A 17,143-nucleotide genomic window follows, 5' to 3' on the forward strand; every position below is an offset into this window, starting at 1 on the left:
GCTCTGCTTCCCTTCCACCGGCGTGTTGCCAGTACAGTCTCTGTCTCGTCCAGCCCCCATTGTCGGGAACTGAGAGCAGCCTTTCCCAGACTTCTGGTCTTGATTCACGCCTGCTGGCGGGAAAACTCCCGACTTCGGCGAGGCGCGGGGAGGGGAGCGGGGCGGGGCGCAGCGAGAGGAGGGGAGGGGCTCACGAGTGACGGAGGGCAGAAGGGCGGGGCGGGACGAGAGGAGGGGCGGGGCTCACGAGTGACGGAGGGCGGAAGGGCGGGGCGCAAGAGCGACTGAGAGCTGGACGCGGGTGAGAGAAGGGGGAGGCGTGGGAGTAACTGAGGGAGCCCTCAGGGGCGGGAGGGGGTGAGGCGCTCCTGGGTGTCCTTGAGCTTGCGGGAAATTCGGGTAACTTTTTCCCGAGGCCTCAGGCCTTTTGCGTCAAATTTGGGGTCTTCACTAGGCCTATGAGGTTGGCGGACGTTCAGGCGCCGGAGATGGGCTGCCTACCTTGGGGCTGGGCAAGGGACTCTGCCTGGCAGCGCGCCTGGGCTGGGGCCGGAGCACAGGGCTGGATGCAGGGCACCTCGGCGTGATTCGCGGCGGAAAGTCTCTTTTCCATCCCTACCCTGATTTCCCCCATTCTCTTTCCCCGAAGCAACTGTTAACAGTTTCTTGCGTGCCCTTCCTAGATGATCTTCAGTCGTCCCTCGGTATTTTTCCAGGATAGCACCCCATACTAAAATCTGCGGTCGCTCAAGTCCCTCCTATAAAATGACATAGTATTTACATATAACTATGCACATCCTCCTGCACAATTTAAATCAGCTGTGGATTACTTATAATACCTAATACAATGTAGTTATACTGTGTTGTCTGTATTTGCATTATTTTTTATTTTTTCCAATGTTTTGGAAACCTGCCGACGTGGGAGGCCAACTAGATCTATACATGTATATATGTATATGTGCATAAATATATTTCCTCCATTTTCTCCTTACTCAGATACCACACACTATACACACTACTCTTCACCCGAGTCTTTTCAGTTAGCAGTAAGTCTTGAACCTGTCCAAGAGCAGGATGACATGCAAAATGAGTGATTTAAAACTCTTTCTATGGCTGGGCTTTAATGTACTTCCAGCTTTCTTTCTTTCTTTTTTTTTTTCGTTTTTTCTTTTTGAGACAAAGTCGTGCTCTGTCGCCAGGCTGGAGTGCAGCGGCGCGATTTCGGCTCACTGCAACCTCCGCCTCCTGGGATCAAGCGGTTCTCCTGCCTCAGCCTCCCTAGTAGCTGGGACTACCAGGTGCGTGCCACTATGCCCAGCTAATTTTTGTATTTTTAGTAGAGACGGGCTTTTTCACCTTGTTGGCCAGGATGGTCTCGATCTCTCTTTTTTTGTTTCGTTTTGTTTTATTTTGAGACAGAATTTCACTCTTGTTACCCAGGCTGGAGTTCAATGGCGCGATCTCGGCTCACCACAACCTCCTCCTCCCGGGTTCAAGCCTCCCAAGTAGCTGGGATTAACAGGCATGCGCCCCCACGCCTGGCTAATTTTGTGTTTTTAGTAGAGATGGGGTTTCTCCATATTGGTCAGGTTGGTCTCGAACTCCCGACCTCAGGTGATCCACCTGCCTTGCAAAGCCTCCCAAAGTGCTGGGATTACAGGCGTGATCCACCGCGCCCATCTAGTCTCCATCTGTTGACTTCGTGATCTGTCCGCTTTGTCCTCCAGAGTGCTGGGATTACAGGCATGAGCCACCGCACCTGGCCGTACTTCCAACTTTTTACTGTTGCTTTGGCAGAGGGCTCATCTATGGGAATTAAAAGATGCATTTCTAGCCTGGGCATATAATAAAACTTGTCTCTACAAAATTAAATTAACTGGGTGTGGTGGCGGGCGCCTGTGGTCACAGCTGCTTGGGAGGCTGAGGTGGGAGAATCGCTTGAGCCTGGGAATTCGAGGCTGCAGTTTCAAGCAATTCTCCCTCCTCAGCCTCCCTAGCAGCTGGGATTACAGCGTGCACCACCAAGCCTGGCTAATTTTTGTTTATTTAGCAGAGACAGGGTTTCACCATGTTGGCCAGCCTGGTCTCGAACCCTTGACTTCAGGTGATCCGCCTGCCTCGACCTCCCAAAGTGCTGGGATTACAGGTTTGAGCAACCCCGCCTGGCTGAAGTGGGCAGTTTTTATGCTGCTGATGAATAAAGGAGAGGGAGTTTCAGAGACTTGAGGGGAAAAGTCTGTGTTTCTTCAGTCTCAGATAACACCTTGAACAACCAGCTTCTGGGTGTCAGCAGCTGGCTGCAACATCCTTAAAGGCATTCATTAGAATCGTCTACATTTTTTTTTTTTTTTTTTTTTAAAGACAGGGTCTCACTCTGTCACCCAGGCTGGATTGCAGTGACACGATCTCGGCTCACTGCAATCTCTGCCTCCTAGGTTCGAGCGATTCTCCCACCTCAGCCTCCTGAATAGCTGGGATTACAGACATATACCACCATGCCTAGCTAATTTTTGTTTTGGGGTTTTGTTTGTTTGTTTGTTTGTAGAGACAAGGTTTCACTCACTGTGTTGGCCAAGGTGGTCTTGAACTCCTGACCTGAAGTGATCTGCCTACCTCCACCTCCTCCACCTCCCAAAGTGCTGGAATTACAGGCTTGAGCCACCATGCCTGGTCCTTCTGCATTTTTTTTCAAGACTTTAAGTTATATTCTTCTGCTTGACAAAGAAAGCAGTACATTAGCAGTTTATAATTATATTGTAGAAGAAATATTGGGCAAAACACAAGTGCAAGCAAGCAAGGGCCTGATCAGAATTTTCATCATTTCGGTCACTAAAAATGCTGGTGTGGTGAAATCTCAAGGGGTCCGGTTACAAATTACCTTAGAAATTCCATGGGAAGCCATGGTCTTGTTTCTTCTCATAAACAAGGCCTGTCTCTCTGTCCCTGGATTTCCCTCTTGTATCCTAGTAAGGATCAGACTTTGTTTTTTTTTGTTTATTTTTAGATATGGAGTTTCACTCTCTCACCCATGGATGGAATGCAGTGCTGCAATCATAGGTCACAGCAGCTTCAAATTCCTGGGCTCGAGCCATCCTCCAGTTTCATTCTCCCCAGACCAGACTGGCCAACATGGTAAAAGCCCGTCTCTACTAAAAATACAAAAATTAGCCGGCGGAGGTGGCGCGCACCTGTAATCTCAGCTATTCGGGAAGCTGAGGCAGGAGAATCACTTGAACCCAGGAGGCAGAGGTTGCAGTGAGCCGAGATCATGCCATTGCACTCCAGCCTGGCCTACAGAGCAAGACTCCATCTGAAAAAAAAAAAAAAAAAATCACAGGGCCTAGTGGCACATGCCTGTAGCCCTGATACAGGAGGTAGAAAGAAGTTATTTAGGCACTGTAGCCTCCAGTCTGGGTGACAGAGCAAGACCCTGTTAAAAAAAAAAAAAGCCTTAAAAATATTTAAAAATATGTACAGATGTACAGATTGGCTGTGCGCCGTTGCTCACGCCTGTAATCCCAGTACTTTGGGAGGCTGAGGTGGGTGGATCACCTGAGGTCAGGAGTTCAAGACCAGCCTGGCCAACATGGCAAAACTCTGTCTCTACTAAAAATACAAACATTAGCCAGCCATGGTGGTGGGCGCCTATAATCCCAGCTACTCAGGAGGCTGAAGCAGGAGAATTGCTTGAACCTGGGAGGCAGAAGTTGCAGTGAGCCGAGATTACGCCATTGCAGTCCAGCCTGGGTGACAAGAGCAAAACACTGTCTCAAAAAAAAAAAAAAAAAAAAAAAAGTACAATTTGAGTATCTTATATCTGAAATACTTGGGACCAGAATTGTTTTAAATTTTGAATTTTTTCAGATTTTTGAATATTTGCATTATACCTACCCTAGTTGAGTATCTCAAATCTGAAAATCTGAAATCCAAAATGCTGCAATGAGCATTCCTTTGATCATCCTGTCAGCACCCAAGAAGTTTAGGATTTTGGAATATTTTGGATTGCAGATTTTCAGATTTGGGATGGTTGACCTGTATTTTATATGAATATTCCAAACAGCCTTCAAATATGTGGGCTTTTTTTTTTTCTAGGAACTACTAAAAAAATTATAATAACTATGTTAAAGCTTAACTGACAACGATAAATGTAACATATTTAAAATGAACAAGTGTTGGCATGTGTATACACATTATCACCACAAATCAGGGCCAATTTACACGTTAGGCACAGTTCATAGGCCCCACCTTTTTTTTTTTTTTTTTGAGAAAGAGTCTCTCTGTCGCCCAGTCTGGATCTCCACTCACTGCCACTTTCACCTATCAGACTCAAGTGAATCTCCTGCCTCAGCCTCCAGAGTAGCTGGGATTACAGGTGCACACCGCCAGGCCTGGCTAATTGCTGTATTTTTAGTAGAGATAGGGTTTTGCCATGTTGGTCAGGCTGGTCCCAAATTCCTGGACACAAGCGATCCACCCGCCTCAGCCTCGTAAAGTGCTGGGATTAAAGGCATGAACCACCACGCCTGGCCCAAAAATGTTTTATTGTAAAATCAAAATGCTTTAATGGAGGCTGGGTGCGGTGGCTTCTTTTACTCAGCACACTTGAGATTCATGTTATTGTATGTATCAGTAGTTCCGTCTTTTTTTTTTTGGCTGAGTGACATTCCATTGTATGGATTGATCTTTCACCTGTTGATTTGAGAGGGGATTATGAAGCTGAAGGCTGTGAAGTAAAAAAAAAAAAAAAAAAGACAAGGGAGACCCCCTTGCCTCTTTCAATTTCACCTCCTCCCCCTACTTCCACATGGGAAGGAGAGTGAAGAAGGAAAAAAAAAATGAAATAAAATACCAAAGAGCTGGGAAAATGACTCCCTCTTTAGTTCCCAGCATCTCTGCTGTTAACCTTGAAAGAGCTGCAAATGAATGTTATCCCCAGGCTGGAGCCTGGCACTGGTTCATGCCTCCATGTCTCCACAGACCAGGCTCCCTCCTGGAAACACCTCTGCCAACAAACAGCTTGTTGCTTTTGTCTTGTCTCTGTAAGCCCCTTTCCCTTACTGGTCCCCGCTCGCCCTGCATATGAATTAGCAAATCAATGAAGCCAAAAGATTGTAAAGTTGGATGTCCAGCAAATGGACAATGACATAGTTCTGCCTCAGTTTCCCCTTTAGCATTGTAAGCCTATGAAAGGGGAGAGAAGCTGCAGCTCGGGGAGCTCGGTGAATGAGGTTGTTGCCCGCCACAGCTCCCTGCCGAATAAAAAGTCACTTCCGTCCTCAGTTCAGTGTTCCAGAGATTTGTTCTCTGCCGCTCCTGCTATAGATTGACATTTGGGTTGTCTGTGGTTTGGGGCTATTACAAATAGAGCTGCTATGAACGTGTGTATATAAGCATATGCTCTATTTACTCTTGGGTAAATACCTAGGAGTGAAATGGCTGAGTCGTAGTAATTCAACATTTAAAAAAAACACCAAACTGTTTTCCAAAGTGAATGTACCATTTTAATTCCACCAGCAGTGAATAAGTGTTCTGGTTTCTCCACATCCTTGCAACTTGGTATGGTCAGTCTTTTAAATTTTAGACATTCTGATATGTGTGTAGTGGTATCTTATTGTGTTTTAAATTTGCATTTCCCTAATGATTAATGATGTTGGACATCTTTCCATGTGATTATTTGCAATCCATATATCCTCTTTGATCAAGTGTCTGTTCAAATTGTTTGCCCCTCTTTTAGGAGAGTTGTGAAAATAATCTTTTAATTAAAAATGCGTTGGGGGAAGCAGCAATGGAGAAAGGGTTTACAGGTGCCTACATAAAGTGGTTATAAGTAATGTATAAAAGAAATCAGGAACAATAAACTGCGGAAGGCCATGGAGGCCTCTGGGGAGGAAGGCTTCTCTACTACCAGCATGTTCTCAGGAACAGAGTGACTTAAGCTCTGATATTCTAAACAAAGTGCCCAAGGACATAACACTCCCTTGAAGCACTGCAATGTAACCAGACATGTAGGCTCCTGGCTGAGCCCACTCCCACCAGCTGCACGGTCTATTGATAAGCATACGATTCTAGCTCTTGAGAAACTCACATAAACCGTGCTGCTGTCAATTTTATGTTTGATGCACAGCTTCCCTTCACCGTTTCACCCTACCACCTGCACTATAGATGAACGTGATTGTGTTCAATAAATATTGTGGAACGCAGAGCTCAGGGCCTTCACTGGCTCCAGTACAAAATGATGGTCCCCTGGTCCCACTTTCATTCTTAATCCGTCTTTTTCTCATTCCTTTGTTGCCTCCGAACTCAGGGTACCCATGGGTGGGGTGTGGGGGCTGGTTCCGTACAAAATGTACGTTGTTTCCACCTGATTTAGAACCAAAGAGCTTAGGATTCCCTAAGAATCCTAAAATGAGAGGAAAGAGAAAGAATTAACATTTTCGTGACTGGATGGTGACAAGTGGAGAAAATAAGCACAATAAAGGCAGGTTTGGTGGGGGTGATAGAGCAGAGCGACTTGTGATACCAGCTCCCTCAACCACGTTGGTTTCGCTCCTCTGGACTACGGGGTTAATGATACCGGCAATCAGCGCAAAGCGAGATAATCACCAGCACACACTTGGATCTCCATACAGGTTTGTAAACTATGTGGAGGAAACGGATCAGTCTCAGTCGCAGTCGCAGCCGGAGGTCAGAGCCAGAGCCTGAGCCCAGAGCCGGAGCCTGAGCAGGGTGTGAAAAAAGGAGGCCGTTCAGGACTCGGCCCTGAACCACAACTTTGTCCTTGGGGGTCCGGGTCGGAAGCGACGACTTCATTCACTGAGCAGCCATTTCTGGTTCCCAATGTGCCGGGAGTGGCCTTCTGGGTGTTAGAAAAGACGCAGAAAACTGACGGGGCGGAACCGCGACACGGTGTCTGCTGCTGTCAAAAGGTCTCACTGCTCTGGAGGGACCCAGTCACCCACAGCCGCCGGGGGCGCCCGCCCGCTCGCTCGCACCCGTTGTAGAGAGCCGCTTGGTCTGCGTTTGAGTCCTTTCAGCTGTCCTCGGACCTAGAGTTCCGCGATCTCACCGCGGTCTTGGCGGATTGTTATGTAAAATTCGAATGGATATGGAGAAGGAAAAACAAAAGCGAAAAGTTCCATCTTGTTTCCGCCCGGTTTCGAACCGGGGACCTTTCGCGTGTGAGGCGAACGTGATAACCACTACACTACGGAAACCATCTGGCAGCTGGCGCCTCGCAAACGACTCTTGAAAGGTAGAGGCTCACGACTGTCCCTGACCCACGAGAAAAGTACCCGGGCGAGCCACCCACAGCTCGGGCCCGGGGCGCGTCCGCAAGTAGCCAGCAACGCAAGTCAGACCCGGGCTGCTCACGTGGGGTCATGACCGAGAGTACAGGGGTGAACTCGATGGTGCCTCCTCAAGAAACTTCCGGCGCAGTCAGGGCTGCAGCCAGAGCCCCGAGACACTGGGGCAGGGCTCCAGGCGTCCTCGAATTCTGGTCGTGGAGTTTTCCTGATCCTGTCGGGTCCTTAAGGAGCGCTTGGCGGGGAGCGCGGACGCCCTGGGGCCAGGCCACCGCGGCCACTGAGAGTTGAACCCAGCCTGGGGACTGGAGAAAAACGGAGTAGAAGAGACCTAGGGGACGGACTTGGCCATGTCAAGGAAAACCAGCTCATATTTGAAACAAAATACGCCTCAGGTTTGCCCAGCACTGAATTTAGAAGCATTTTTACATTCTTGTGTTTGGATTTACAGCAGTGCCATGAGCAAAGTATTAGATCTGTCTTAAAGATGAAGAGACTGAAACTAGTTAAATAGGACTTGGGCAGGATGGCAGCGCTACTTAACATCAGGGAAGAGTCTGCCCCCCTGCTGTTCTCAGGCTGTATCTCGCTTAGCGAGACTACACCTTATTATTGTCCAAGGAAGCAGATGAAGAGAAAGGAGAGAGTGGAGAGTATTCCTGGAGGGACTCAAGATACCTCTCCAGGTAGAACCCCAAGATACCTGAGTAGAGTGACAGCTGAGGTCGAATGACCTCATCTTTTCCACTGTTTCGGCTGAAATTATCTGAGGAGGTAGGAAGAGGAGATGGTTTAGGGATGCCAAATGACAAAGGCTTTAGAAAATTAAGAAGAGAAGGGTCGTGCTCGCTTCGGCAGCACATATACTAAAATTGAAACTATACAGAGAAGATTAGCATGGCCCCTGCGCAAGAATGACACGCAAATTCGTGAACCATTCCACATTTTTTATTATAAAAAAATTTTTTTAATAAAATAAAATAAAAATTAAAAAAAGAGAGAAGGGTGAGAGAATTACCAAGGCAGCAGTGAAGACTTACATGCTGTTGTATGATACAAACGTCCAGGGGGCTAGCATGGAACGATGTTGGCTGACTGTGTCAGGAGCTCTAATCCGGCAAGAACTAGAGGAGAAAGCGGGTTGTGGGATGAATAAGCAAAGGAGGAGGGTTAAGGAGTTGGGGTGGTAGTGAGAGAGCACGAGAGAAGCACCTGGTTACAGGTTGAGCCTGTGCAGAATGTAGAAATACGTCAGAGACATCCAATGATGCTCACTTCGGCAGCACATATACTAACATTGGAATGATACAGAGAAGATTAACATGGCCCCTGTGCAAGGATGAGGCACAAATTCATGAACTGTTCCATTTTTGTTTTAAAGAAACGTCCGATGGACTGAATGCTAGGCAGATAATAGTTTATCAGGTTAAGGCACTTTATCAGAAAATTGGCTTAAATAGTAAAAGGAAAATATTGCCTCACAATCCTAGGTAGATGTGGGCTTCAGGTAAGTCTCCATACAAGGCTCAAAGAAGTCTCTCGGCCCGGTGTGGTGGCTCATGCCTGTAATCCCAGCACTTTGGGAGGCTGAGGCGGACAGATAACAAGGTCAGGAGATTGAGACCATCTTGGCCAACATGGTGAAACCCCATGTCTACTAAAATACAAAAAATTAGCCTGGCGTGGTGGCGCGCGCCTGTAGTCCCAGCTACTCGGGAGACTGAGGCAAGAGAATTGCTTGAACCTGGGAGGTGGAGGTTGTAGTTAGCCGAGGTCATGCCATTGCACTCCAGCCTGGGTGACAGAGTGAGACTCCATTGCAAAAAAAAAAAAAGAATTAAGCAAAAAAAAAAAAAAGTGTATACTTCTTGCAGAACTCATTATCGTATAACAGGGATGAAATATACTGTGTATAACAGGGATGGGACATACTGCTTTGTTTAAATAATTAGTGCCTACTCCTCCTGAGGGACCAGGTTAAGATTAATCCTACTCAAACTCTAATCCTACTCAAATTCAGGGTATCCCTAAGAAGGGAATGGGATGTTGTAATGCTGAAGAGAACCAACAAACATTCTCTACAGAGGCTAAGACCACAGTGCAGCAGAGAGTGGAGAAGAATGGCATAGACTTCCAGAAATGGGAGTCGATGTTAGGAAAGCCCTTCCACTCTAAGGGCTTCCCTGATAAGGGAGTTCTCCCATGAGTAGCTTTCACTATGCAAGGTCAGATGAGACCTAGGGTAGCCCAGGACACAAGGACCCTCCCGTCATCCCCCAAGGGGCCACTTTCAATGTGAGTAGTCCTTGCCCCTCCCTGCCAGGAGCTGAAGAGGCTGTGTCAGTACCTTTTCCCCTGATCAGTCTCTGGAAAGGCAAAGCTTTCATGAGTCTGGCCTCAGCGGTCAGTGAGACTGTGGGATCGTCCTGAAGGACAGAAGGTCCTGGAGTTCACCCTCACGACATCATATCTGGCTTAGGACAACCACTCTTCATGCCCTGCTCATCACTGTTCCTCACCGTGGCTTCTCCCTAATGCAATACCTTGTGGGAGCTATTTCCCTGAGAACACAGTGATATCAGCGTGTGAATCACCTCTTTCTGGCAAAGGTGGTGGAATTTTTTACCGTCATGAAGTCAAGGTTCCTTCCCCTTTCTGAGTTGAATAATCCAAATCTTGGCTCTTAGAGCTTCTCATATCCCTAATTCCTTATGAAACTTAACTCTGTTCCCAACTCTACTATCCCATTGCTCAGTATCTTCCACCACATCCTCCTTCTGTAGACTCTGAGGCCAGGCGTTGAGGCTCACGCCTGTAATCACAGCACTGTGGGAGGCTGAGCTGGGTGGATCACATGAGATTAGGAGCTCAAGACCAGCCTGAGCAACATGATGAAACCCCATCTCTACTAAAAATACAAAAATTAGCTGAGCATAGTGGCAGGTTCCTGTGATCCCAGCTCTTCGGGAGGCTGAGACATGAAAATTGCTTGAACCCAGGAGGCGGAGGTTGCAGTGAGCCACGATGGTGCCATTGCACTCCAGCCTGGGTAACAAAGCAAGACTCTGTCTCAAAAAAAAAAAAAAAAAAAAAAAGACTCTGATATCTACAAAACATGATTTTATGGCAGCAGGAGGCAATAGGGCCAAGGATTTCTTCCTCTGTGGTATAGATGGGGCAGTGATGATGGGAAGATTAGGAATGTTAGAAAAGGAGTATTCAGTTGAGGAATATAGTGTCAGGGAAGAAAATTGGACATTAAATTTGTAATCTGGAAAGGCAGTAGAGCAGTTAACTCCAGTTTTAAAACTAGTTTTTATGGCTTCTAGATTTCACCTTCTTAACCTTGATGCTATATAGTTTCTCAAAGAGGCACAATTGTTTTGATTAGATACACAGAAAATGAAGCAGAATTAATAAACTATTAGAACTAACAAAATAGTTCAACAAGATTGTTGGCTACAAAACCAACATTAAAAATAAAAAATTTCCACCACATCAGCAGTAATCACCTAGAAAATATGAGAAAGTAACATATCATTCATGATAGAACAAAATCATAATATGCCTAAGAACAAGCCACTGAATAAATGCACATAATCTTTGTATGGAGAAATACTTAAAATTACTGAAGGGCAAGATGAGAACTAATTAAGTGAAGAGATTTAACTTATTTATAAATGAGGTGATTTAGTATTATAAAGATGTCAATTTCCTCCACGTTCTTTTTTTTTTTTTTTTTTTTTTTTTTTGAGGCGGAGTTTCGCTCTTGATACCCAGGCTGGAGTGCAATGGCGCGATCTCGGCTCACCGCAACCTCCGCCTCCTGGGTTCAGGCAATTCTCCTGCCTCAGCCTCCTGAGTAGCTGGGATTACAGGCACGCGCCACCGTGCCCAGCTAATTTTTTGTATTAGTAGAGACGGGGTTTCACCATGTTGACCAGGATGGTCTCGATCTCTTGACCTCGTGATCCACCCGCCTTGGCCTCCCAAAGTGCTGGGATTACAGGCTTGAGCCACCGCACCCGGCCCTTCCTCCACGTTCTTCTGCAAAACCCATGAAATATCAATATATCAACAGAATGCCTTATGTAACTTGACAACTGATTGTAGAATTTACATGAATGCATAAGTCTGTGGGTGGGAGACCCTGCAAGTACCGAGGCAAGGCTCTGAAGCCTCAGCCTGTTCCCCTATAAATAATGAAATAGAAAAGAATTAGAAATATAATCACATAAGTAATCATAGATATAGATACCTAAATATATGTACTCAGTATAACCTTTTAATTTTGCTAATATTTCTCAGGTTTCAAAGTGTGAACTTAAGGTGACATTGTGAAAGAAGTGACCCTAAGGCAAGATGCTCTAAGCCCTCTGTCACACCCACATAAGGGCTGCTGGAGGGCACCTTGGCTATGCGGCAGCACTGGGAAAGTGCCGGCTCTTTAGCAAGCTGTGGAAGGGAGACATTGGAGTTAGGAGAAAATTCTGCTCTCTCAAGCTCTTGTGGTAGGCCTGACAGCTGTCAGGGAGGCTTGCAGACATCCAGGGACTTAATTGTCTCTATGTGATGCTGTGCTTCAGTGGTCACGTTCCATGTCCACCTTCATGTTCCGCTTCTGCACCTGGTTCCTTTTTTTTCTTAGAAGATGTAATCAGTAATAGTAACATAAATCTTAATGTCTTTGTTCTTTCTTGACAAGTATGAAAAAAGTACTGACACAATATGCTCCTGCCCTCACCTCGGCTACTTGAAAGTTCTGGGCCCCTGTCTCTGAGACATGTGATTTACCTGACCCTATCACTGACCACTGTAGGGCTATTGGCCCCACAGGGTCGTGGGATGTCCCTTATGCTGTGCTGAGGTGCAGGATCTGAGAAGTAAAGAGATTGGACACTGAAGAACTGGAGAAGAGCAGCTGGATTCAGGGGGTCATGCCACCTATGAGTGGAGACTGGCGAGGCCCCAAATGTCCAGAAGAGTCTGTATTTATTGGGTACAAGACAGGGGGGCAGGGTCATGCCTGAGGTCATCTATAGGCTTAATGATAGGGCATACATAATCACGTGAGTAGCAGGCGAGGGGAGCCACCCCATTAGGTCACCTGGGCAGAGAGGTGGGCCGTGCGCAGTAGGGGGCTGTGCCATGTGCAGTAGTAGAGGGTCATGTACAGAAAAGGGGTCCACCCCCATTAGGTCACTGAGGCAAGCAGGTGGGCTGTGTGCAACAGGTGTCGTGCACAACACTTCTTATCTGGGGGCTGCAGACTTCAAAGGATTTCTAATAGAAGGATACTGTAAGCAAATGCAGTGGGAGCTGACAGATTTGTGCTCTTCTCTAAGGTATTTATGGGAGGATGATTTGAGCTAGCACAGAAGTGAGAAAAGACTGACAGGGTGTACAGCTGCCGTGACTGGTCACACCAGAGGGTTCTTCTCCCTCAGTTATTTGCAGGATCTCAGGCCTGAGGCCTACTTTCCACAGGAGCTGGATGCAAGATATTACAACTCCTTTTTCAGGAGGAGAGGCTCTTGCTCCAAGCCTGCCATACAGCATATGCCCTTTCAGGCAGGGACACCACTGCCTGGGCCTCTGGTTCTCATCCTGGTCTGGCTGTTTTCCTATGTACTGCTTCTGTTCTGTGACTGCTCTAGGCATTCTTCCTACTACAAACTACTATATGGTTATATAGAACGATTATATAAAGCAGCACTAAATGTGTCAGTACAGCTCCGACTACATCCATTATATGATTATATAGAAAGATTATATGGAACTAAGTATGATTATATATATAAGCTAGATATAGTAAGCAGTAAGAGATTATATGATTATATAGAAAGATTATATGGAACTAAGTATGATTATATATATAAGCTAGATATAGTAAGCAGTAAGAGATTATATGATTATATAGAAAGATTATATGGAACTAAGTATGATTATATATATAAGCTAGATATAGTAAGCAGTAAGATATTATATGATTATATAGAAAGATTATATGGGACTAAGTATGATTATATATAAGCTAGACACAAATAAGCAGTGAGTTATACTTCAGGCACTAATTGTGCCGGGGGTCTGTACATTTCTCCTTCCTCGGTGCCCATGTGGGGTGTTACCCACAGACCACCAATGATCTGCCCTACCAACCCTGTCCCTGCTTTGTACGCAATAAAAGTCAGAGTGACCAGGCACTCGGGGCCACTACTGGACTCCGAGATTTGGTTGGAAATGGACCCCTGGGCCCAAACTCTCTTTCTCTTGATCTCGGTGTCTTGTATCTTTATTTCTACAGTTTCTTGTCTCCGCACCAGTAGAGAGGGGCTTATAGGACCCTGTAGGGCTGGACCCTACATAAGTCCATGGATAATCAAGGGAATTTTGACAAAAGAGAATGAGGAAACTCATGGTAACTGATAATTCGGGGAGGGGGAGCGTCTGCTGGAGCCCAAGGCGCCAGCTCCAGACACCTCCCATGGAGAAGTCCAGTGAGCTGCCACTGGATGCTAAGTCCGAGGTCACCAACATGCTTGTAGATTTTCTTTTCTTTCTTTCTTTCTCTCCTTTTTTTTTTTGGAGACAGAGTTTCGCTCTTGTTACCCAGGCTGGAGTGCAATGGCGCGATCTCGGCTCACCGCAACCTCCACCTCCTGGGTTCAGGCAATTCTCCTGCCTCAGCCTCCTGAGTAGCTGGGATTACAGGCATGCGCCACCATGCCCAGCTAATTTTTTGTATTAGTAGAGACGGGGTTTCACCATGTTGACCAGGATGGTCTCGATCTCTTGACCTCGTGATCCACCCGCCTCGGCCTCCCAAAGTGCTGGGATTACAGGCTTGAGCCACCGCGCCCGGCCCAGGACTTCCTTTTTATTTGGGAAAAGATATTTGCTGTGGGCCTATTGTTTGTGAAAAGATACTAATAGCTAACATTTTTTGAGTGTCCATTCATTCAAAATATATATATTGGGGCAGGCATGGTGGCTCATGCCTATGATTCCAGCACTTTCAGAAGCCGAGGCAGGTGGATCACTTGAGATCAGGGGTTAGAGACAAAGCCTGACCAACTCAGTGAAACCCCACTTCTACTAAAAATACAAAAATTAGCCAAGTGTGGTGGTGCGTGCTTGTAGTTCTAGCTGCTTGGGAGGCTGAGGCAGGAGAAGTGCCTGAACCCAGGAGGCGGAGGTTGCAGTGAGCCGAGATTGTGCCACTGCACTTCAGCCTAGGTGACAGAGCGAGACTCTGTCTCAAAAAAAAAAAGAGCCTACTGCAAGAGGTCTGGTTGGCCAAGACACTCCATCCGTTACACACTGGGGCCCACCACAGGCTTCATGCTGAGGCATGCTCTTCCCAGGCTGTGCCAGCCAATGACTCTGCATGCCATGGATTCCAGATTTAGGCCTTTCCTGCCTTACAAACAGCTCCTATGTGGACAGTCTGCTCTGGGCTCTCTGCAGAGCTCTCAAACAGTTGTCAGACCTGCATTGTGGGTCAGTACGCTCTCCATGAATATTCGTTTTGTTTATTTTATTTTATTTTTATTTTAGATAGGATTTGGAGTGCAGTGGCTCCATCATGGCTCACTGCAGCCTCCACCTCCTGGGCTCAAGCAATCCTCCCACCTCGGCCTCTGGAGTAGCCAGGACTGCAGATACATACCACTATACCCAGCTAATAATTTTATTTTTTTGTAGAGACAGGGTCTCGCCATGTTGCCCAGGCTGGTCTTGAACTCCTGGCCTCAAGTGATCCTCCTGCCTTGGCTTCTCAAAGTGCTGAGATTATAGGCATGAGCCATGGTGTCCATCCATGCCTTTTTAAAAAAATTTTTATGATTTTTTTTTTTGAGACAGAGTCTTGCTCATTCTGTCACCCAGGCTGGAGTGCAGTGGTGTGATATCAGGTCACTGCAACCTCCCCTTCCTGGGTTCAAGCGATTCTCCTGCCTCAGCCTCCCAAGTAGCTGGGATTACAGGCACCCATCACCATGCCAGGCTAATTTTTGTATTTTTAGTAGACATGGGGTTTCGCCATGTTGTCCAGGCTGGTCTCAAAGTCTGGACCTCAGGTGATCTGCCTGCCTTGGCCTCCCAAAGTGCTGAGATTACAGGCGTGAGCCACCTCACCCGGCCCGTCCATGCTTATTCTTGCTCCCGCATTCCTTTATTCTTCACAGGCTTTTTTTTTTTTTTTTCCTATCAATCTCTTGCACATCAAATTCCACCTTGGCATCTGCTTCCTGTGTTATGGAACCGAACTGGGATCAGCTCACCTGGTTACTCCTTTGTTCATTGTTCTCTCGTGACACAATGGCTACCGGGAATACTCTTCCTGCAGTCCAGGAAGTAAAAAATTGTGTTGCTGAAAGAGCCTTTGTCTCAGTGCTAATTTTTCTTTGTGGTACCGACCATCTGTTTCTAACATCTATTTCCAACACTACCCGAGGCCAGGAGTTTGAGATCACCAGCCTGGGCAATATAGAAAGACACCATCTGTACGAAATTTAAGAAAATTAGTCAAGCATGGTGGTGCAGACCTGCAGCTGGGATTACAGGCACGTGCCACCACACCCAGCTAATTAGTAGAGGCAGGTTTTCACCATTTTGGTCAGGCTGGTCTCGACTTCTTGATCACTAGTCATCCACCTGCCTTAGCCTCCCAAAGTGCTGGGATTAGAGGCATGAGCCACTGTATCTGGCCCCAAACTGTTTTTGTTACAGATAGGGTCTCCCTCTGTCACCCAGGCTGGAGTGCAGTGGCACAATGATAGCTCACTACACCCTTGAACTCCTGGGCTCAAGCAGTCCTCCCACTTAACCTCCCGTGGAGCTGGGACCATAGGAACTTTTCTACTTCCCACAATTTCCTCCTCTTTTATTTTATAGTTTTTCTTTTGAAACCTTTTTAAACATATTTTGGCTTAGTTGTTCCGCCTGAGCTTTTGAAAGAAAAAGTTTCTCTTTTCTCTTTACACTATTTCCAGGCCCCGCCCCCTCCCGGGCCCCGCCCCTCACGCGCGCCGGGATGTGCTGCCTCAGTCTCTACCGGCCAATCCAGCCTCCCTGGCGGTTGCGCGCCACGTCCCCTCCTTCCGCGCTTGCGCACGCCTTCCTCGCTCCTCCTGCCTCGCTCTTTTCCCGGCAGCTGGGCGGCGGGCCTGTAGGGGCCGGACCTGGAGCAAGCGACCGAGCTATTGGGGTGCTGCTGCGGTGGTGGGGGCGGCGGCGGAGCGGGAGAAGGAGCGGGACCCCGAGCACCGGGCCCTCTTCAACCCGGGGCCCTGGGTGAAGTGCTCTGCCACCTTTGCCTCCAGGTAGCTGGCTGGGGAGTGGGCTGGGAGCAGCCGCGCGGGGCGAGGGCGGAGGCTGAGGATGGGGAGCGCGAGGCTGGAGCTCGGGCCTGGGGTTGGTGCGGACCGGGCCGCGGGGGAACGGGCTGGGGCCGGGCAGGAGGCGGCGGCTGGGCGCTCCTGCCCCAGGGGCAGTCCGAGCCCAGGCTGCACGGCGAAGGTGGTGGGGCCTCGAGGTCGCCAGGGAGGGATGAGGTGACAGAATGCAGTCGGGAGGCCAGAGCGGTCGGGCCGCGCTGGGCTGGAGCGCGAGGGTCTGAGGAGGGAGGATCCCCACCGGCCTGCCAGGTTTCCTGGTTCTCGGGAGGCGGGCCGGGGGTGTGGGACCCTGTCCACCGCGCCCGCGAGGCCAGCGGCCACCTCTTGCCCCCCCATCGCTGCAGCCGAGGCTTTGGGGCCGGCGCCGACTCAGGGTCTTCCTGGTGCTAGGACGGGTGTTTCTGTGGTCAGGCCTGTTTGTACTCCAGCTCTAGTAAGAAT

General features: G+C 47.9%; 2 long non-coding RNA genes and 3 other non-coding genes across 6 annotated transcripts in view; 3 read left to right on the forward strand and 2 right to left on the reverse strand.

Annotated features, from left to right (window-relative positions):
* Positions 1-1,679: 1,679 nt before the first annotated feature.
* LOC135272276 (uncharacterized) lies at positions 1,680-2,969 on the reverse strand. The gene is made up of 3 exons (XR_010340379.1): positions 2,879-2,969; positions 2,564-2,711; positions 1,680-1,806 (listed from the first exon to the last, which is right to left on the reverse strand). It is a non-coding gene; the product is annotated as an uncharacterized LOC135272276 (long non-coding RNA).
* Positions 2,970-7,141: 4,172 nt separating this feature from the next.
* TRNAV-CAC (transfer RNA valine (anticodon CAC)) lies at positions 7,142-7,214 on the reverse strand. The gene has a single exon. It is a non-coding gene; the product is annotated as a tRNA-Val (tRNA).
* Positions 7,215-8,146: 932 nt separating this feature from the next.
* Positions 8,147-8,253, forward strand: LOC135272435 (U6 spliceosomal RNA). Its single transcript, XR_010340576.1, has one exon. It is a non-coding gene; the product is annotated as a U6 spliceosomal RNA (small nuclear RNA).
* Positions 8,254-8,571: 318 nt separating this feature from the next.
* Positions 8,572-8,678, forward strand: LOC135272338 (U6 spliceosomal RNA). The gene has a single exon (XR_010340499.1). It is a non-coding gene; the product is annotated as a U6 spliceosomal RNA (small nuclear RNA).
* Positions 8,679-16,510: 7,832 nt separating this feature from the next.
* LOC105715310 (uncharacterized) overlaps positions 16,511-17,143 on the forward strand; it is a 66,167-nt gene continuing 65,534 nt past the window's right edge. The window contains exon 1 of one of the 2 annotated variants that reach the window (XR_010340375.1): positions 16,511-16,627. This is a non-coding gene — a long non-coding RNA (uncharacterized LOC105715310). The remainder of the gene's footprint in view (positions 16,628-17,143) is intronic. The other variant, XR_001107020.3, reaches the window with a different exon arrangement.

Source organism: Aotus nancymaae, unplaced genomic scaffold (genome assembly GCF_030222135.1).
Source record: "Aotus nancymaae isolate 86718 unplaced genomic scaffold, 86718_ANA_hifiasm-v0.15.2.pri h1tg000108l, whole genome shotgun sequence".
NCBI classification, from domain to species: Eukaryota; Metazoa; Chordata; class Mammalia; order Primates; family Aotidae; genus Aotus; species Aotus nancymaae.